The sequence below is a fragment of the Rhinolophus sinicus genome, chromosome 1 (genome assembly GCF_057876585.1).
Source record: "Rhinolophus sinicus isolate RSI-liver-muscle chromosome 1, RSI-T2T, whole genome shotgun sequence".
NCBI classification, from domain to species: domain Eukaryota; kingdom Metazoa; phylum Chordata; class Mammalia; order Chiroptera; family Rhinolophidae; genus Rhinolophus; species Rhinolophus sinicus.
The window spans coordinates 80749806-80773146 of record NC_142501.1 but is presented as its reverse complement, the minus strand read 5'-3'; the positions used below and the strand labels follow the sequence as shown (position 1 = coordinate 80773146).

General features: G+C 34.5%; 1 protein-coding gene across 5 annotated transcripts in view; it reads left to right on the top strand.

The window, feature by feature from the left end:
* MGAT4C (MGAT4 family member C) overlaps positions 1 to 23341 on the top strand; it is a 669114-nt gene that overhangs the window by 609967 nt on the left and 35806 nt on the right. Inside the window, exon 1 of one of the 5 annotated variants that reach the window (XM_088801050.1) lies at positions 16435 to 16623. The exons of the other annotated variants lie outside the window; for them this stretch is intronic. The gene's annotated coding sequence lies outside the window, so the exon portion shown is untranslated. Of the gene's footprint in view, positions 1 to 16434; positions 16624 to 23341 lie in introns of those variants that run through there. 5 annotated transcript variants of the gene reach the window in all.

Sequence of the window (23341 nt, the reverse complement as noted above, 5' to 3'; positions counted from 1 at the left end):
AACATCTATACTATGTATAGCTTTGATTTTGTGTATAATTTCTTTTAAAAGCAGACATTTCCATGCTAACTGCATAAGCCTATTCTAAAAATTAAATACTTTCATTTTGTGAAACAAAAAATTTTATGGTAATGGAAAACCATCTTTGTGTTCTTAATCATACTCACACTGGGAAGCTAACATTATCGGACAGAATATTTATTTTTATATGTCCTCACTCTTGTTGATAAGCTCCCCTTTCTTTTTATCCATATCTAATAATTTTGGGTAGAATATATAACTCTAACCACCTGCCATTATTATAGCAGTAGACATGAAACTCTGGTTGCAATGTCTTGGTTCCTATTAAATTCATGATACATTTGAAGTGTGTGCGTGTGTGTGTGTGTGTGTGTGTGTGTGTATGTGTGTGTGTCTGTGTGTGTATGTGTGTTCACTAACATATGTTCATAACCAGATTAAGTCATTAGACAGATGTGGTAATTCTTTAAGTTCCTTCTTCTGATGTTTTAATAACACTTCATATAATTCGAAATATTTTTAACATGGTAACAAAAATATAAATTATAATTTAAAAACAGAAAAAGAAAACCTAAGTATATGATAAAGCTTGAGTCAGTCTCCACATGTTAAGTGAGCCCAAATAAATCACCCATAAGTGTGAGTGCATCTGCTTTCCCAGCCAAAGGAAAAGAATTGGATCAGGCAAGACAAAGCAGTAACTTTAGATAACGCCAGAATATTTAGATCTATCAGGTGGCAAAAAAGATGAGAGAGAGAGAGAGAGAGAGAGAGAGAGAGAGAGAGAGAGAGAGAGAGAGAGAGAGAAAGAAATCCAGACAGGAAGATTAGAGAATGGAGAGATAACAAATCCAGTTTACATTCTGCTTAGAAAAAGAAAAGATGCCTGGTCAACTGCATCTGCCAAAATGGGAGTCAAACAGTGGCATGGCAGTGTGGCAATGGACACTGTGTATCAGTCTTTTGCTTTGTTTTTTTCTTAATTTTAAAATTTAATTTAATTTTCTTGACATTCAATATTATTTTATATTAATTTCAGATGTACAGCATAGTGATTAGACATTTATATAATTTAAGAAGTGATTCCCTATCTAATATCCACCTGTACTATGCATAGTTATTACTATATTATTGATTATATTCCCTATATTATACTTTACATCCCATGACAATTTTGTAACTACCAATTTGTACTTCTTAATTCCTTCACCTTTTTCACTCTGCCCTCTCCCATCTATCACTCTAGCAAATATAGTACCCATCTGACACCATACATAAGTATTATGATACTATTGACTATACAAGGTTGGACAACTAAGTTCCAGAAATTGCCACCATGTGCTTACATTGGCAACACTGTACAAACAGCACTGGAAGGTTTCATAACCTTTGTATATCAGTGTCTCACAATTGTGTTTGTGTCGACATGTGATGGTGTCTTGCTGAGTGATGTTCATTATTACCATTGCAAGTTTTGTGTGCCATCACAAGAATATCTAAGCTTGAATTAGAACAATGAACAAACATTAAATTTCTTGTTAAACTTGGCAAGAATGGAAGTGAAATCAGCGACATGTTAGTCCAATTTTATGGGGATAATGCCATGAGGAAAATGGCAGTGTACAAATGGATTAAATATTTTTCTGAGGGGAGAGAATGTGTCACTGATGGACAGATCAGGGAGGCTAGTAACGAGCAGAATTGATGAAAACATTGCAAAAACTGGTCAAATTGTGCATCAAAATTGTTGGCTGACTGTGAGAAGCATAACAGACCCAGTAAACATTGATAGAGAAAAAGGAAAATCTTAACTGAAAATCTTGGTATGAGAAAGGTGTATGTAAAAATGGTCCTGAAGGAGCTCTTGCATCACAACAATACACCAGCTCATGCAGCATTGTCTGTGAGAGAGTTTTTAACCAGTAAACTGTATTGAAACACCTTCTATACTCACCTGATCTGGCCCCCAATGACTTCTTTCTTTACCCAAAGATAAAAGAAATATTGAAAGGAAGATGTTTTGATGACATTCAGGACATCAAGGGTAATACGACGACAGCTCTGATGGCCATTCCAGAAAAAGAGTTCCAAAATTGCTTTGAAGGGTAGACTACGTGCTGGCATCACTTCATAGCTTCCACGGGGAGTACTTCAAAGGTGACCATAGTGATATTCAGTAATGAGGTAGGTAGCAGTTTTTCGAGGATGCGTTTGCGAACTTAATTGTCAGACCTCATAGGTCCTTGCTTTTCATTACTTTGAATATTTCATGCCAATCCCATCTGGGTGTGAAGTTTCTGTTGAGAAATCAGCTAAAATATTTATGGGAGCTCCTTTATAAGTTAGTAGTTGCTTTCCTGTTGCTGCTTTTAGGATTCTCTCTTTGTCTTTAACCTTTAAAAAAAATAATAATAATGTGTCTCGGTATGGGTCTATTTGGGTTCATCTTGTTTGGAACTCTCTGCTCTTCCTGGACTTGTATGTCTATTTCTTTCAGCAGGTTAGGAAATTTTTCAGTCATTATTGTGTCAAATAGATTCTCAATTCCTTGCTTTCTCTCTTCTCCTTCTAGTACCTCTATGAGATGAATGCTGTTACCCTATGTTGTTCCAGTGGTCTCTTAAAGTCTCCTCAATTTTCGGATTTTTTTTTTCTTTTTGTTGTTCTGATTGGGTGTTTTCTGCTACCTTCTTCCCCAAATTGTTGATTCAATCCTCTGCTTCATCTAGGCTGCTGGTGATTCCTTGTAGTGTATTCTTTATTTCAAGTATTGTATTCTTCACTTCTGACTGGTTCCTTTCTATGGTTTCTATGCCATTTTTTATGCATGCTATCTCTTTGTTGAAGTTCTCACTAAGTTCCTTGAGCATCCTTATAACCAGTGTTTTGAACTCTGTATCTGGTAGGTTGCTTGCCTCCATTTCATTTACTTCTTTTTCTTGAGTTTTCTCCTGTTCTTTCATTTGAGATGCATTTCTTTGTTTCGTCATTTTGGCTGTCTCTCTGTGTTTGTTTCTATGTATTAGGTATATCTGATGTCTCCCAGCCTTGGCTTGGTAACTTTATGAAGTAGGTGCCCTGTAGGGTCCTGGCACAGTCTCCCTGGTCACCTACACTGGGTGCTCCAGGAGTGTCGCTTTTGTGGGTTGTGTGAGCATTCCTGTTATAGCTGAGCCTTGATTGCTATTAGCACATCAATGTGTGAGATTCACCTTCAGCCTGACTGGCTGTGGGGTTTGGTCATGTCCACAGATTAATGGCTGCTGTGAGAGGGGCTTACCCCACTGAGTGGGATTCACCCCCCCACAGGCTCTGGTGCTTGTTGAGACCGCCCTTTGTGTGTGCTGCTTATGGGACTAATTGGGTGGTGCTCTGCTGTAGTCTGAAGCCAACCTCTAATATCTTGGTTCTGGGGCCTTTTGGGAAGGTCACTGATGCAGTCCCAGGCCACCCCCTGACTGTTACCATCCAGAGAGTACCTGGTGGGAGCTACAAAATGATCTGTAGTAGTTCACTGCCTGTGCTAAACCTGGAGGTTCATGGGAGAGGCCATCCTGGGAACCAAAGACATCTTCTACCAGTTCCTGGTCTGGGATAGCTCCTCAAAAAGCCAGGACACCCCGAGGCCTGATGCTACCTGCTGCCTCCCTTAAGGTTCAGCCACTGATAAAGCCTGTGCAGTCCACAAGTTGGATGAGGCAGGTCCTCAGGGAGTCACTAGAGTGGGAAGATTTGTGGTCACCAGGTTCATATAGATTCTGGTTTGGTGCCAGTTTGAGTCCAGAGCTACTCAGCAAATGTCTCATAGCACATCAAGGCCAGTTGCCACCTACCTGGGGCCCATGGATTTTGATAGTTTTCTGAGAAAAAGTGCAATGAGAACTGGGCTGGCTGCTTCCTGAGAAAGTGCATTGGGCATTGAGGGAGTTGGGTGGGGCAGGGTCCCAGTGTAAATCATCAAGCCAATCAGATTCAGATTTGGCCTGTGTGTGCTAGTTCAACACAGGAAAGATGGTGCTTACCTCCTGGCTGCACAAGAGAAGTATCCCACACAGGGGAAATTGTGACTGTCCTCCATCCCTTGCCCTGAAGTCACACAACTCAGTCTGCCCCTCCATGTGCCTCCAATGCCCTCACGTCATTCCCCCTTCACTGGAGCCCAGGTTGAATGCCTGCAAGTAAGTCTTTTTTGGGTCCTTTAAAAGGATGCCTGAGTTTCCCATAGCCCTCCACCCCACCTGGTTGGTCAGAATTTCCATTGCTTTTCATAGCCAGAAGTTGTGGGGGCTCCTCTTCCTAGCACCAATACTCTGGTCCAGAGAATCTGATGTGGGGCTGGTGTTGCTCACTCCTCTGGGTGGAACATCCACAGCAGAGATAGCCCTCCTGATTCTCAACTGCTGCACAGTGGTTGAGGCCAGCCTGTTTCACTTCCCCACCCCTCTTACCAATCTTGATGTGGCTTCTTCTTTATATCCTTAGTCAGAAAACAAATATTCAGCTAGATTTCAGATGGTTCTCCAGGATGATTTTACTGTAATTTAGTTGTTATTTTAATGTGCTTATGGAAGGAAGGCACAGTGTTAACTACTCTGCCATCTTGGATCTCTCATGAGTCATTCTTAATAAACAAGCATTTTGAAGCTTAGAGGAGTAGTCATATCCAAGGTTCAAGGCATGGGGGTGGGTTTAGGTATGACCACTTAGTGTAATAGAACTGACAACATGGCAAGAAGAGTTTCAAAGCATCTTTTGGGTGGTAATGGGGTAGAAAATCAACTAAAAAGAAAAAGAAAAAAATGAAGAGAAGCAAAGGGAAGAGAAAAAGAGAGAAAGCTCGTGACTTAGCCATTCCATTTAATGAGCACATACACAGAGACAGAATAAGAATGAGCTGACAGTGAATGAGTTGACAGCTGTGAACATGCTTTCAGTAGTTTCCATTTCACTTTATTCACAATGTTTAAACAGTATGTGTGTGTGTATATGTGTGTGTATGTGTGTGTGTGTGTGTACTATATTTTTTAAGTAAACAGGAATGTTTTAAGGGTAATTATCCATCAATTTTTATTTTTTTTTTTGCTGTCTTTATATTCTAACCCCTAAACTCTATTAGACAAGACCTTACTATATAGTAATATTTAGTAATTACTATTGGGTGTTCTTAGATATTTTAAAAAGGAGACTGCTGAATGTACCATTCTTTCATCACTGCTTGACATTTTCCTTTTGCTTTTTCAGTTCAGCATTTCTGTAACCTGAACTCTCAGCACGTCACCTATGAGTTCCTCATCTTTGCCTTAGTGTTGGTTATACTTAGGCAAAATTCTTAAATGGAAAAAGAGAGACACTCTCTCAGTTCCTTTACAATTATAAGAGACAATGAGGTTGTTTTCTGTGTTCTTTAATCTCCCTGAGTGAATTATTCTTAATCCCATTTATAAAAAAAAAAAGATTAGCAAGTACCATCTCTTGCCATGATTTAGCTAGATACACAATATAAAAATGCTGGCCTTGTCAGCAAGGGGTTCCCATCTGTTCATACAACTGTACTAACATAAATCTTCTCTTCTCCGGAACAATAACGAAAAAAGTTCTTCTTATATTTTTTTTCTTATTAAACCTCTTCTATATTGTGGAATCTTCCTTTTGAGCACTGGTCTCCTAGAGAACTAATTTAGAAAAGGAATCACTTATGAAAAATTTTAATAAAATCAGTTAGAGTGCTTGCCTAAATTAAAAAAAAAAAATCTTCTGTACTTAATAGTGGTGATAAACTAAGGATAATATGAATGTCAGCTATTCCTCAAGGATTTCAAACTTCACTCTTCAGTGTATGTGCTTCTCACTCTTTGCAAAATCCTTGCTTTGGCATTATTACTGAGAGAGGTGTATACTATCTTTCAGATATGTTGGGTGGAAATAAATTTAAGAAATGGTCCCCTTCGTAGTTCAATGTAAAGTCTTCATGTCATTTGGGAAATCATTTTGATCAAGGCACTCATTGGGAGAACTGTTAAAATCATACCTTACTATTTTACCATTAATAAGTGTGATAGAGTCAGGGAGAAGAAGTAAGGACAATAAGACAATCAGGTTATTGTCTGGTGAATTGATAATACATCATTCAACATCCTTTGGGTGCTCTTCAGTCTGGAGAAAAAAAATATAAAAGACCATTGATATTTAATCTATTTAATATAAAGTTCTTTGTCATTAACAGCTAGAGGAGATAGATAGATAGATGATAGATAGATAGATAGATAGATAGATAGATAGATAGATAGATAGATATGTTTGTTGGTGCAAAATTGTGTTTTTTACAAGTAACTTTTAAACTGCAAGTATTTTGCACCAACCTAATATATACACATATAATACACACACACACACACACACACACACACATACACACACACACGTAATTGAATGCCAAATTAAACCTTAAAATCAAAAGAACCAATGTTCACTACTAAGAAATTTGCCTTTTTCCTCTATTTAATTGTATAACAGTTTCCAGAAGGAAGATATAGATCTGCACTGACCTCCACTTTGGAATATGAGGTGGAAGTTTGAACTTAGTAGATATATATATTCTATTTTCAGAAACTGCAATAACAAAGGTTACTCTTCCCTTCATGATTTTAGACAGAAATGGTAACAGAAATAAGAGTTCTGGATTATGTGTTTACATTTCCATTTGAGCCATTGTTTTATTCTAATAATATAATGCACATTTCTCAATGTATTAAATAATTATAAGAGAAAATATTTCCTAATCAACTGGAATCACTCAGATAAACCTCAAGAACTTCATTAGCAAAAGTACCTATTCAACATACTTGTTTTTCCATCTCCATTACTGAATAGTATGTCATAATCAGTAAGTGCAGTTTGTACTTTGTGGAATAATCCACCTTTTTATAAAAAAAGCCAGTGTTGCAATTTGAGTATATGGGTGCTCTGTAGGTCTCTTAAGATTCTTCATAACCCTCAAAAATGGAATTATGGACTAATTTTTTAACCTTTTATATGGACTTGTTTTGAAGTATGCTTTATATAAAGGAATGGAAATGCAGCTCCTACTTCTCTCTGATGTTTTAATACCATAATACTATTAATGATATGAGACTTCAGGTTAAGGTTAAGGAGTCTTAGATATTTTTATTCCCCAAAGAAGAAAACTACCTGAATAAAGGCTTAGGAAACTAGGTAATTCTTTTAAATCCATTTTCAGGAAAAAAAGTGGTAAATATATTGGCACAGTATTCTCTTTTCCAAATTCAATTTTAATTCTCTTCAGTTATATATTTATTATATTCAGTTTGTTAGTATACGTAAATCCCTGTCTCCCTCTTTCTCTCTCTGTTTCTCTGTCTGTCTGTCTCTCACCAACCTACTTACCTACTTCTTTTTACCCATCTAATCAACCCATCACTATTTGCCCATATATCCAAACATCTTTCCAAACACCCTTTGCTTTATATAAGGTGAGATATATGAAGTGAAAAAGAGAAAATAATATGTGTGTATATATATATATGCGTCATTCTCTGTGGCTGTCTATCTATCTATCTATGACTCCATGTAGCTCTTTACTTTCATTATCATTTATTTGCAATGATATCATTTTCTCCTCCTCTTTCACACGGACAACGATAACAAGAGCATTGGTCTGACCTGAGATTTTTAAATGTATGGTGGGAAACAAAACCAGATAAGAGAAAATCAGAAATTTTTAGAAATTTGTATTTACTTCAGAAAGTCTTTTTTGAATAGTTAGTGTAATGACATGAGTGTTCTTGGGTGGTTTCAATAGAACTAAGAGAGTATAGCAAAGTATTGAAGAGTGGAGGAAATACCATTTGCCCGCTTCATAACCTTGGACAAGCCACTGAATCCTTTTGTCCTCAGTTCTATCATCTGTAAAAGAGGGATAATAATTGTGATTATTTCATAGGGCTGTTGTGAGGATTGAGTGTGTTAATACTTATAAAGAGCTTTGAACAGTGGTTGGCACACAATAAACACCCTATGCGTTAGCTGTTACTTATTGTCTGAATACACTTACCGAAATGAAAGCTCCCAAGAGCAAGAGACTTGCTTTTTTGTTCATTGCTAATTCCTAGCACTAAAAATAGTGCCCAAAACTTTGAAGATATTAAATGAGTCTTGTTTTGAAGAGGCAGTATAGTATCCTAGTTAAGAACAGTAGTCATGAAGACAGACTCCCTACATTAAAATCCAGGCTCCAATTCATTAGCTATTTTTTGTGCGAGTAATTTGACTCTGTTGTTTAGTCCTCAAATCTGTAAAATTGAGATGCATTAGTTAATTTTCTTTGTCAGCTTGACAGGATCCTGACTGCCCAGATATTTTGCAAAACGTTGTTTCTGGGAGTGCAGTGAAGATGTTTCCAGATAAGATTAGCATTTGAATTGGTAGAATAAGTAAACTAGGTTGCCCTCAACAACATGGGTGGGCCTCATTCAATTCTTTGGGGGCCTGAAATGGATGACTGAGCTGGAGCATCTATATTCTCCTACCCTCATACCGTGTTTCCCTGAAAATAAGACCTAGCCGGACAATCAGCTCTAATGCATCTTTTGCAGCAAAAATTAATATAAGACCCGGTCTTATTTTACTATAAGACCAGGTCTTAATATAATATAACATAATATAATATAATGTAATGTAATGTAACGTAACTTAATGTAACGTAACGTAACATAACATAACATAATATAATAACAGGTCTTATATTAATTCTTGCTCCAAAAGCCGCATTAGAGCTGATTGTCCAGCAGATCTTATTTTAGAAGAAACACGGTAGCAGCATTTACACGATTGGCCCTCTTGGTTTCGGGTCTTTGGACATAGAGTGAAACTATACCATGGTTTTCTTGGTCTTGTAGCTTTCAGACAGAAGATCATAGAAATTCTCAAATTCCATAATTGCATAAGCCTGGTAGATACTTTTATTGAGAGAGAGAGAGAGAGAGAGAGAGAGAGAGAGAGAGAGAGAGAGAGAGAGGAGAGAGAAATTTTCTGTTGGCCCTGTTTTTCTAGAGAGAATCTAATAAGCGCTAATAATAAAAATTTTTAACTTGTACAGTTATTGAGATTAAATTAATTAATGACATATGTAAATCCCTAGCACACAGTGCTATTGCTAGTACTATGTTTCCCTGAAAATAAGACCTAACCAGAAAATAAGCCCTAGCATGATTTTTCAGAATCACATCCCTTGAACATAAGCCCTAATGCGTCTTTTGGAGGAAAAATTAATATAAGACCCAGTCTTATTTTCGGGAAAACATGGTACATCACCTGATGCTAAGGGAAATCATTCATGTGGTATTATATGTGATAGGATATGCTCCCTAGAGTTGCATAACCCAGCAGCCCTTCTTTTGAGAGCTATAGAAATGTTAACCATTATTACTGCTATTGATAACCAGAAGTAGAGTTAATAAATATTGCATGGCCTAACTGAAACTGTTAAAAGCCAATTGCAAAGCATATTTTATAAATTATTTACATAGCTATGTTATTATTCCAAAAGAATTGGGGTTATCTCTATGAATTTTTTCTGCCTTGTTTGAGCCTCTGAATTTTGCTTTATAGTGCTTATTTGATTTTTTTTCTCTCTAAAAGAGATTGACTGTTTTAGCTTTGACTTTCTTTTGGGTCTGTATTTTTCCCATGTCCATATATTCCCATGATGTTTTGGTACTTACTTCCAAAAGTCAAATAGCTTTTTGCTGTTCTATTTTCATTATGCACTTACAATGATTAAGTGCACTTCTCTATACTCTTTGTGCTTTGTCATGTCATGTTCTCCATTACCTGCCACTGCATTTAAAAGTATATTACTTTGGAATTTTACCTTGGGTCTATCTGTATTATTTCATAAGTTTTGAACTTCTTCTTTAGCTACAATTTAGAGCAAATGGCAATATTCTACATGATCATCTAAATTTCATGCTTGTTTATAAACGCTAGCATATCCTTGAATATGGAAATTAGGTACATGCTTTCCCATGGGTTTGTCCAAATAATGAGTTTGCTTTTCAGTTGGTTAATGTAAAAAAAAAAAAAAAAAAAGTCAATTAACTGCATTATTAGAACTCAGCACAAAAATATAATTCTAAATCTGATTGTTTCTGACACTGGTAGAAGGTAACTACTCTAGGTGTGTCCTGCTAATTATAACTCTGTGTGTCCTAGCAATGTTTTATTATTTTTTAAAAAATCTCTTTAAGGATAGATAGAGCATTGAAATCTCTCTCTCTCTCTCTCCCTCCCTCTCGCTCTCTCAATAAAAGTACCTACCAGGCTTATGCAATTATGGAATTTGAGAATTTCTATGATCTTCTGTCTGAAAGCTAGAAGACCAAGAAAATCATGGTATAGTTTACCATGGTTATGTGAATAAATACTATTTAAGGTAATTTTCACTACAGATCATTAATTTATACTAAAGTTGAAATTTGGGGAAAATATCTGTTGGAGAATGTCTTGATGAATCAATGCACGAGAAAGAGACTGATTTATAAAATTTTCCCTCTTGGTTAATATTTTCAACAAATATTTATTATATCTATTATTTCCCAGGTACTTGCAAGCCATCAGGGAGGAAAAAAAGTTCTATTCTTATAAAGTTTGCAAACTTATCTGAGAAGAAAAATAATAAATAATAAATAAATAAGTAAATTACATAGTATATGAGAATATGATAGATGTTATAGAAAAAAAATAGAAAATAGGACTAGTTGAGAGGTATTAGAATGACCATTTGGAGAGAGGATTTTGCAGTTTAATGGTTAGGATAGACCTCTTTGAGCAGGTTATATTTGAACAGTGATTTGAAGGGGGGTAAGTGTCAGAGCCATGAAAATATTTAGAAGAGATTGAAAAAAAATAAAAAAGGAACATCCAGAGCATAGTTCCTACATTAGGAGTTTCACAAGCATGTGCACAAAATAAGAAAAACAGTGTGGCCGCAGTTGAAGGAAGAAAAGGGAGGAATAGGAGATCAGTGAGGACCCTTTAGAACACTGTAATTGGTATTTATTTCAAAATAAATGAGAAGATATTATAAGGTTTTGTGCAGAGGAATTAGATCACCTGACTCTCGTTTTAATAAGGTTACTCTGGTTACCCTAAAAATGGGTTAGGGGTAGGCAAGGAGGTAAGGTTGCAAAAATGAAAGAATGGAGATGAGCTAAAACCATTAAGTTAAATCCAGGTAAGAAATTATAGTAGCTTGGACCAAGGTGATAGCAGTAGTTTTATTGAACCATGGTTATAAAATGGATGTTTATTGAAACTAGGGCCAGCAGGGCTTCCTGATGAAGTGGATATGGGTTATAAGATAATGTGAAGAATGACTCTAATTGACCTGGAGAACTGGAAGGATAGGGTAGACGTCACTGAGAATGAAAATATTGTATAGATTAATTTGCTTACTCGACATCCTATAGTTTATACATGTTCACTTCCTCCTCTCAGTGCCACATTATATGTGGAATATTGAAATTGGAGTTTTTCTTCTACATGTATTAGATTTCAGACAAAGTAAAATCTAAAACTCATACGTATACTTTTAAGTATTTTCTAATTTGGGGTGCTGTCATTGACTCATTCATTTATTGAAGGATCAGCAATGCTGATGGCTTAAGTATTGGAGAAGTAAATCTATATTATCTCAACTTTGACTTGAATTAAATCTTTGTAGCTAGGGTTGCCTCATCAAGAGAAAGAGGAGTTTTGTGGGGAGAAGCTTATTAAAAGAATGCTTGAAAATAAGATAGATAACCTAGCAAGTCATTTTTTTTTTTAACTTCTCAGAGAATTGCAGACACAAAATTAAATGACCAAATTGCAGAAAAAGATGGCCTTTCCAGAATAAAAGAATCTCATGACTGCTTTCATCCCTAAGGGCACTGTAGCAGAGGACTTTCTGCCATAGATAGGAATGAGAAAAAAAGCAGCACGATTTTTAATAAGTTAATAAAAAACACTTGTGGGTTGGAGCAATGAGTTAGAATTCCAAGTAGTCTCCATCACAAACCAATTCTGTAGCATTAACCAATTTTTTTTCATGGAGGGGATTTACCAAGTACAAGGTCATGACCTGATGAATATTGGGGTAGCGTAGGAAGGCTAAGAAAGCCCACCCCAAGGACTACAGACCTTTCATCCACTGCACTGTTATGCTTGGTTAGTGGCAGAACAGTAGAGTGGAGAGAGATCTTCAGATGCATTGAAAATGAGGATAGTAAAGAAATGCCTCAATAATCCACAAATCCCAGATACCCCACTCAACTATGGATTAGATTGGCTCAGGCTGTCTCATAGACAGTAAAACAGAGGAAGGATCATATTTTTCAGGGAATGTGTGTGTGTGTGTGTGTGTGTGTGTGTGTGTGTGTGTTTTGATGGAGAAATTAAAAAAATACTAAATATGACACACATCAAAACTGCAAAACAAGAATGAATCTTAGAAATCAGAAAATACAGAGATTGAAAGTGAGGTTAAAAAGGTTCCTTGGAAATTTAAATTAATGACTGAACTATACCATTAAATAAAAAAAAATAAAAATTAACAAAAACAAAACAAAACCAAAAAACACTTCCCCAGGAATCTAATTGTAGAGGGAAGGGACACTTTAGAAAGAGGAATAATAATGTTGCAAAGCAGATTGAGACTTGAACTGTAACCCTGAAGTGTAGAACACCTACAGAAAATCAAACTTAAAGAAAAAAAACAAAGAATAAATTGTTCCTTAAAAATCGTCACGCTGTCCTTGGTAAGAAAATATATGAAATATGGTAAATAGCACAGGCTGGTCTGAGAAACTTCAATGACTTAAGACCAAAAAACACACAAACACACATAGAAGACCAAAATTAACTAAAGTGGATGTTAAATTTGAAATTTTAGAGAGGCAATCCCATTGTGGCATTTGGTAGAGGTCCAAGAGGACCACGGAATCCTCCTAATTTTTAGTAAGAACATGTCAATCTGAGCGGACTTGTGGATCCAGGATCTATGTCCTGTGTCAACCAGCTAGCATTCCACTTCTGCTCCTGCTCTGGCCTTCTTCACAAGAAAGTTCACTCCTGTTTTTGCTTCTGCTCGTCAACCTGGACCAGCAGGACTCATAATCTATTATATGCCTTCTGTCGATGGAACAGATGGTTCAGTATCCTTATAAATGGAGTCTGTAGAGCAGATACTAAAGAAGCTTTTGGAAATATACATTTTCGCTGTCTCTTTACTTGAAAGTGAAGTACTTGACCCACGCTTTCTTCCTCAACACCATCACCAAATTGGAGGCCCATATTGAAAATGGAACAATGGGGGAAATTGATGAGAGATGACCTCCTTTCTTCCTCAGTTTTCCTCCAGGAAGCATATAAAGACTGCTCTCCCCCTTCCATTACATTCTACAGGGTGGGTTTCCTAGCCAACCCCATCCCCCACTGGCATTGAGAAATGTCTGTTCACCAAGGTTTCCTGATCAGCTTTATCCAAACCCAGGGTTTCACTCCATACAACTGTTTCCTGAGAGAATGAGTCCCTCTTTGAGCTCATTTTTTCAGGTGAATTTCTTCTGAAATCCAGAATTTGAGCACAAAAAAATGTTTCTATCACCTTGCTTCTCTTTTGTTTACTTTAACAGATATACATTTGGTGTTTATACATTTGCTTAATTTGAGGTTTGATAGAATTTTAATTCTTAGAACAGAATTTCATAGTTACGGGTGATTTGTTAAATAAAATTATTTGCATGAATTATTTACAATTTATTGGACTCTCTAGATTGGTAAATATTACATTATGATGTGATAAAATACCCAACCATAACATAAACTATAATAGGCCTTTAACATGAGTAGTTAAATATCTAGATAGATTTTAAACTTCATAGACCATTTTTGTTTCCTACAAATTTATAAGACAATTGTGAATGTTCTCTAAACTTTGTCTAAATAATTTGTATGGTTAAAACAAGCAAATAAACAAAAATACTTAGACCTCTGGGAAAAAGCAATAAGGGAAAAACAATGCTTTATGTTTTTCAATGAAGTGACTTAGAAGATTCTGTCTCTCTAGATACCTCCCTCTGTGTATCAAAAATCTGATTAGAGGCCTTGAGCCACTAATGGGTCTGCCATACTCAGAGGTGTCTAATTCCTTTGGAAGAAAACTGAAGCTGTAGGTCTCATTTTATGTTATACTGAACTAAATGATTCAAAGTAGAGAGCCATAGTTCCATGTTTCAAGTTGGAGAGGGGAAACATACAACTATAACTATCTAAAAACTTCTTGGGTTTTAGATAGCTCTCAGAGACAATGCTTCATGTCCATTCTCTTGCTTCCTGTTTTATTTCTGTTTCTATGTCATGTAAGACCTCTGTCTCCCATTTTTGTTTGGTCGGTTTCAGTATACTGATTTGTATCACAACGTAGACAGTGTAGGGTGATAACTTATTCGATGAGTGTTAGAGTCCTGTTCAGGGCCTGCTGCTTTTAACACAGAGAGATGGTCAAGTCAGAGGAGCAAGAATGAAAGGGACAGAAGCCTTCTCATTTTAGTTTATTGTAATCAGCTCAAATCGAAGATTCATACTGTGACTCAATGTCAGAGAAGTAAACGCATCTGCTACTACAGCCTAGGTAGAATAGCCTTTAACAACTATATAGACCACATAAGATTGAAACTTTAACTATCCTATGTTTGCCCCTGCAGTATAGCTGTATCTTCTAGGAGAGAGGGATGAAGGGCATGGGGCTGTCTGCATCTCACAGAGAACAGAGTGGATAAGTGTTTCCAACCATAGGAATGGAGACTATAAACACTGGTCTCAGCCCAGGTCCTCAAAAAAATTATGATTCCTTCATAAGGGACAAAAAAATCAACAAAGGGATGAAGAAATGTGAGCAAAGGGTGAACAGACCATGAAGAGAGAGTTAATGTGAAAATTATGGAAAGACGTTCAATTTTCCAGGAAAATTGGAATTCTGTGTCATATGAATTGAATGAATGTTTGTGTAAAATGTTAGTTTTTAAATTCAATGGTATTTCTAGAAAATAATGTGCATATCTTTATAAATGCATTGCGTAAACTTGACTGTTTATTAATGAAATTGCAATTAAGAAGAATTTGAGGGGAAAACATGAAAATACGTTTTTTTATGTCTAAAAAGTAAATAAAATATTAAATTAGATGCCTAAACATGTTTTGTTAGATTTGAATGCACTCTTACCTTTTTATTAAAATCTTGGAAAGACTATGCAAAATATTTCAGAGAAGCATTCTCCCACATAACATATAATGAATTAATTTTAATGCAAACCTAGAAGACACATTTTCTCTATTGCCTTGGGAAAATTACCAAGTATCTTGTGGCCTCACTTTTCTAATATGAAAATTAAAACTAATATCAAAAGTTCTCAAGTTTGCACAATAAGACTGTTTTAAGAATAGTTGATAATAATATGCTTAAAGCATTTTTCAGACTTAAAACACTGTAAATTTTAAAGCATAATTTAATTGTCTTATTAATTATTATATAAACTACTGGAGAAAATATTTCTCACTATTAGACTCTTTTTGAGTTTATGTTTTTTGTTGTTGTTGATTTTGTTTTTGTTTTACTGAAATAGGTTATGAGAAGAGTTTAAACATGATACAAAATATTTGTACAGATTTTGGAGGAACTTAATATTATTAAAACAACTCAAAGGAATGGTGAGAAAGGGAGCTGCCATCTCTCTAACAAGGGTTTATAGTTTGCACTATTTTTCTAGCAGATTTATTATAATACTTATTTATGTCAGTTATTGTGAGGACATATTATAGTTTCCTGGATAATTTAGGCCCCAACATGCTACTATTAACTAAAATATATAGATATAAGAAATACATACTGTTAATTAAATGTGGATTTTCATTTCGGTAGTTTCAGATGTTAATCCCTTTTCTTTCATCCCTCTTTTGTCTTATAAAAATACCTATCCAAGCAAAGCTTTAGTTAACGACTAAGCAAAGTGAGGTAATGTAGGTTAAAAATCTAGATTTTTAAAAGCCCTTACATTAAAGAAATCTATAATAATCCATTATTTAAGAGGTCCAGAAATACCTGCCAAATCAAAAACACTTTCTCAAATTTCAATGCATAGAATTCAAAATTATGTCTGTTAGAGAAAGCTTGTTGCATTAAAGTATTTTCCCTGAAGCTCCAATTAGTGGGGAAAATGCCATATGAATTCATATTAATTCAATATATTAACCATTTGGCAACTATTGCATATTTTTATATTCCCAACGCAAAGCTGACATGATATGATTTCTGTTCTTGCATTTACAGCATTGGGAAGATACAGATATTCACAGAAAGAATGCAGTAAGATGTCTAGCAGTCAGTCCTCTAATTGTAGTCTCAAGAAGAGGATGACATTGCTGCAGAGATTACATACCTTCTAACAGAGGTGACACTTGATCAGGGTTTTGTCTAGGAAAACGGGATATATGTTCAAAAGCACTGAAGCTTGAAAGTTCACATGAAATGTGTTTGAAAAATGGCAGGTAGGTCTGTGTGTCTGAGGCATAAGATTCTTGGTGGGAGTAAAATATATGGCGAAGAAATTTATTTAACCAAACAGACAATGAAAAACCCATAAAGGAATCAGAATTAAGAGTGATCTGACCACATTTGCATTTTAGGACATTATTTTGGCAGCAGAGTTATCTGATTCACTTATCTACTTGGCTGGAAGGGACAATAGATATCATTTAGATAAGACTGAAAAGCCAAAAGGGTAGCTGCTGACATTACTTGGAGCCTGAATGCTTTGGAAGAGACAGCTATCAAAAGTTATAGTGAGATATGTCTTCCTTAATTCATAACTGTTCCCCAATGTCATTGTTATATGCCATCATGTCACAAAAGAGTAGTTTCAGATGTTAATCCCTTTTCTTCCATCCCTGATTCACCAGTGACCTCCCTGCCCTTCCCTGGGCTTGACTCTGTGGTTCCTCTCTGGAATTTGTGATTTTAATATTCTCGGTTTTGCAGTAGTAATTGAAAGTGTGAAAGTTCACATTTTGCAGTAATTTTGTACACACATTTTAAAGGCTTTTGGCTGATGGACAAAAATAAGTCACGAGAAGAATATACCTAGTCAAGTCCCCAGTTTTCATACTTTAATTTAACTTAAAAAAAAAAAAAAAGTTCCTCTGGTCTTTGAAAAACGTGTAGGTATTGCTAAGTGATACCTAAAAGTCAAGAAAACTGAATCAATGAGCACAGAAACAAATAACAAAAAGCATTCTGTTATTTAGTAAACTATGACTTTTTTTAAAAAAGTCATGCATTAGTGATAGAGATGATGAAAGAAAAAAAGTGAATAGGTTTATAAACTAAATTCAGGTGATTGATGTTTGGAATAAAAGAAGACTGTGGGGTTTACAAGTGGTTATATCCATAGAAAAGCCATGGAATCGTTTTCATGGAAAAATAACAAAAACAACTAGTGAAAGAGTTTACATAGTTTCAGAGAAAAATTATTATGGAATCACCAAAAAGATTTTCAAGGTTGGGGGACTATAAAGCACATTCTATTTTTAATAAAATTATATACATTCAATTAGTTTAATATTAGCTGTAAGGAAAACTATTGTACTTTTATTTGAAAATCAAAGACATTGGAAATTTATTCTCAATCTTAGAATGTCATATTTCCTTATTTAAATTTATTTTTTTTATATTATTGCTTTAAATAGATTATTCATCTCACTGCATTTTTTTTGGTTAAAAATTGTTTTCACAAAGTGACATCAAATTTAACTAAGAATAGATACGACATAATAGAGCTTGTGAGTTACTGGTAAAACAGAGCCTTAAATTAGTACTGAATTGATTAAAATTATCCGGAAATATGCCTGAAATAATTTTAAAGAAAAAAACTTATTTGCTGAAACTAGTATTTTAGCAAAACCATTGATGGGTAACAACTAGCAACCATTTTACTTAGCTAAACAATATCTGCAAATGGCTACTTTTTTCTAAAAGTGACTGTCTTCTCCACGCCCATTTCTATAGCCTGAATGAGATGCTGGGGCTTGGACAAACAAATTAGGGAAATGGGGAATAGAAAAAGAACTGAAGTTTAGAGAAGAGAGAAATATATATATATATAATATTTATTATATATATATGATATATAATATATATATAACAAATCATAAGTAAAGATCAAATAAAAATAAGATATCATTCTCCCTCTGCCCCCATTCATTCTATTTTGGCAAAGATTTTAAAAGTTTGAAGTCACTTAGCTGCCAACTAGAGTGTGAAAAAAGAAACATTCTCATACAGTTCTGGTATTATTTTATTAGCGTGAGTGTTAAATGTTGATCCTTTCATTTCATGAGAAACATGTGTTCTTACTACAAAAATTAGATAGACAATTCAGTGAGAGAGCTAGATTTAGATTTCTTTTCTGATACTTTAAAAATATTTTTTATTAAATTTATTGGGGTGACATTGGTTAGTAAAATTATATAGGTTTTCAAGCGTACTTTTCTATAATGCATCATCTGCGTATATATTGCATTGTGTGTTCACCACCCAGAGTCAGTTCTCCTTCCATCACTATACATTTGACCCCCTTTACCTTCTTCTACTATCCCCCCTCCTCCCTTACCCTCTGGTAACCACTAAACTGTTGTCTGTGTTTATGAGTTTTTGTTTCTTTGTCTTTTTCCTTTGTTGCTTTCAGTTTTACATCCCACATATGAGTGAAATCATATGGTTCTTAAGCCATAGCTGGTGTCCTACTGTTAGTTATTCTAAGCTATATCATTCTTAACATCATTAATATTTGTGGTTAATATTCTTTTAATTTTAATGAGTTTATTCACATAGCTCTCTTTATCAGAAATGTTTTTTCATTTCTGTGTCTAATACCTATGTACAATTTTAACTAATATGCTCTATTATTACTTAATATTTCATGTTTTTATAGTTCTTATAGATATACTTTATTCCCTCAAATAGATGGTCAACTCTTTGAGGCCCCAAAATTAATCTTAAACATTTTAACAGTGTTAAAATAAAACCCAATTTCTAACAGGGTTTTATGTAAATTTATGATCAGTAGTTTGAATAAATCATTACCTTACCACAAAATTATTATTATGTAGAGCATGCTAGTAGATACGGATGAAAATAAAAATATGCAAATCCTTTAACAAAAACTTAATGAACACCTCACGTTTGTCAACAGTGTACAAGGCTGCAGGGATATAACTGCTCACCAAATTAAATAGGATCTGATTTATGTTCTCCGAGATCAGAAAGATGGTAACTAATCATACTCGTTAATATATAATTACACATCAAGGTAAGCGCTCTGAAGAATAGAAACACGATTGCTTTATATAGTTTTGAATTCTATATTCTCTAGCAAAGGAAAATAAGCATTTGAAAACAGGACTTTTTTTTTCCTTCTGATTATACACTACTAAATACATTTCTGTAGAAATTATCTTTTCAACCACATGAGGGAACCCCACTCCACTTGCTGTGAACCCAGAGGGACCCTGTGGTCTAGGTGGACCTAACAGACGGATGATGCCTAATGCATTCTTGACTGTAGGAGAGTCCTGGACTCTCTTTGTCTGTTTCACTTTTCTGGGGATGGATAGTGCCCAGTGAATATTCAGCTCCAGGATCATCCTATGTTCAGCTAAGGCAAGCCACGCTCAAGGGGCAAGATGTCCCGCCTTCTCAGTTTGAAATGTTCGAAGATCATTCATTTGTCTTTTAGTCTTCCCATCTATTATGACAGGAATGTTCAAGGCTGAGCTAATGACTTTGCCCTGTTGTAGGCGCCAAACTTCCTTGTAAATATTTAAGTTTAAAAAGGTCACTGTAGTTCATCATTTAGAAGTCCACTTAAACACGTGGGCATTCACATGTGTAAAACAAAATATGTTGGCACAGAACTGACACTCTTCGTAGGTCCCCAAAGGTCTTTCACATTGCTCAGCTGATGCTGCAACTCCAGGAAAGTGCAGCCAGACTCCAGGAAAGGAAATAAAGTGAACGCTTCGCCTCCTTTTACCTTTGTGGCTATTTGCATTTCGTCACTCAGCTTACAAAGATGAAATCTATTACTCGGCAGGCAGTGCTTGCACAAATGAAAAATAATTTTTTCTTCTAGATAGGACAGATCAGTGAGACTCATAAAATATTAATGATGAAATCTTTGAGAATTAGATATATCCCTGGCCATAGGTTTCTCTTGACAGTGAAGCAGTCAATTTAACCCCTTATTTTTTTAATTTTTTTTCTGGAAGATTTTCATCAAGAATGGTATGAAGGGAAAAGAATACATGTTTAAGATTCAGATGAGCATAGATTTTTTTGAGAAAGGTAATTTTTATGTTATTCATTTTCTCTAATGTTTTGTGTTCCTTATCTGCCATATGTTTCAGTGATTGATGTAATGTTGTTGATTTGGTTCTTAAAGCTGTCCGTGTGTTCATAAAGGAAATTGCTTGAGAATAATACAGAAAATACAAATTTCTTATTATTTAATTTGACATACAATATTGTAATAGTTGACATTTATGTGATGGAAGCAATTCATGTATCCAAAATTTAGGGATGTACTGAATGTGTAATTCAAATATGTGCCATTGACAAAGGACTCTGTATTCTTCAGAAAGCCAATGTACAGATATTTTTCACCTGCTGAGATTTTATCTTGAAAAATCCTTCTATAACTATTAAAAATTTATAATTATTTTTAGATTTATTATCTCTTTGTAGAATGCTTAGTCAATTACCATTACCCTGAGATTCTTTTCTAACATGTTTTCATTTTATACAGAAACAAAATTTACATAAAATTTTAATATCGTAGAAATTTATCATTTTCTTCTTATAGTGATCTGAGTAATTATATATGTTTATAAACATATATTTATATATTATGTTAAAGTATCTGTAATATTAAACATTTGAATATTTGAAGTTTGGATATTGGAAATTTTTTGAAAATAATAAAATAATTACATCAGCCAATTAGTTTTAAATTATTTGAACATTTTATGCTAACACTTGTTTGCAGTGTAATTCAAAATATTTTTAATGATGCAAAGAGCAGAAGTATATAAAATTAAGCATTGTTCATAATAATGTCTTAGAAAGACAATCACTGAAAATATAAGTAAACAAAACTAGATCATACCTACTAGAATTGTTCACATTGAAATGCCATCTAATATACTATATACTAAACATTAATAATCAGAAAATAATCTTTTCATTTGTAATCTTTATTTCTCTGTCTAAATAGGAAAAATTCTTATAATACTAATTTTATATGAAAATAATATTTATAAAAATAAAATATATGACTTAACAGATAAACATATCTTTGCTTAATTACCCTTTACTTAAATGAATATCTTGTTCCATGTATCTTTTCTCAGGTACACACCTAATGATATTTTTTCTCAGGTGCATAAGTGTACATGCACACTTATGAGCCAAATATAATTCTGTGAACCACTAATGGGTTCCTAATATCCTGTGCTTACAGAGTGTTTAAATTTATCAACACTATGGTAAAAAAAAATCAGATGTGTCATAAAAACATATTTTAAAGTATATTTAAATTTACCTCACTAGTAAGTTGGAAAACTCAGAAGACACAGGTCAATTACAAGACATCTGTTCTTGAAGGATGTTATATTATTGAGACCCATACAGTTCTTTCATGACTGCCTGATCGTCTGCTTACCTCCTCTAGTGTCTGGACTCCCTTCATCACTGTGTTCCATCCATAAGTTTGAAAACATAAACTCCATAGACTAAACGCCTTGCTGTGGCCAAACATCAAAGCTTGGACTCATTCTTGCTACAGCCTTCTGTGTATTAAATATCTTGGAATCCACAGCTAGACCTCCTTTAGCCTACCCCCTTTCTGTGCTACCCCAATGATTGAGTCTGGTTGTCACCCTGACTTCTCTGTGATGAGTATAACCAATTAGTTATAACGTTAATAGCTCCATATTGAGAAATGAATTTATTTAAAATGAGAATTCCAAATGACTCTTACTATTTTAAAATATCAATCTCCAATTTCAACTATTCTTGCTATACATGGAAGCTACAGAAGAAAATAGAGAAATAATACAGAATCACAGTGAAGATATTGTTGATCACAGGGCATCTAAGTAGAGATAATAAAAGCTGATGGATGTGAAAGATGACCTATAACTGGACAATAGGCATGGAAAGATGTCAACATGACTAATCATCAGAGAAACACAAATTAAAACCACAGTGAGATATCACTCACCTCTTTCAGAATGGCTATCATCCATAAATTAACAAAAAACAAGTGTTGGTGAGGATATGAAGAAAAGGGAACCCTTGTGCACTGTTCGTGGGATTGCAGATTGGTACAGCCCCTGTGGAAAACAATATGGAGCTTCCTCAAAAAATTGAAAGTAGACTACCTTTAGACACAGCAATTCCACTTCTGGGTTTTTATCTGAAGAAATCCAAAATACTAATTCAAAAAGATATATGCAGCATTATTCACAATAGCCAAGATGCAGCATTATTCACAATAGTCAAGATATGGAAGCAACCTAATTGCCCATCAATACACGATTGCATAAAGAAGATGTGATATATATACATGTATATATATATGTATATATGTATGTATATATATATATATATATATATGTGTGTATATATATATACACACACACACACACACAATGGAATATTACTCAACCTATAAAAAAAATGAAATCTTACTATTTGCAACAGTGTGGGTGGACCTAGAGGGCATTATGCTAATTGAAATAATGTCAGATAGAGAAAGAAAAGCTATATGATCTCACTTAGTATATGTGAAATATAAATAACAAAATAAATGAACAAACAAAACAGAAACAGACTCATAGATTCAGAGAACAAACTGATGATTGGCAGATTGGGGGAGGGAGGTGTTAGTGAAAAATGTGAAGGGATTAAGAAGTATGAATTGATAGTTACGAAACAGTCATGGGGATGTACAGTACAGCATAGTGAATATAGTCAATAATATTATAATAATTATGCATAGTGCCAGATGGGTACTAGACTAGGCAGGGGGATCAATGTGTATATTATCTAAATATCTAACCATTATGCTGTACACCTAGAACTAACATAAAATAATATTGAATGTCAACTGTAATTTTTTTTAAAAAAGCTGATGTATATGTTGGGAGG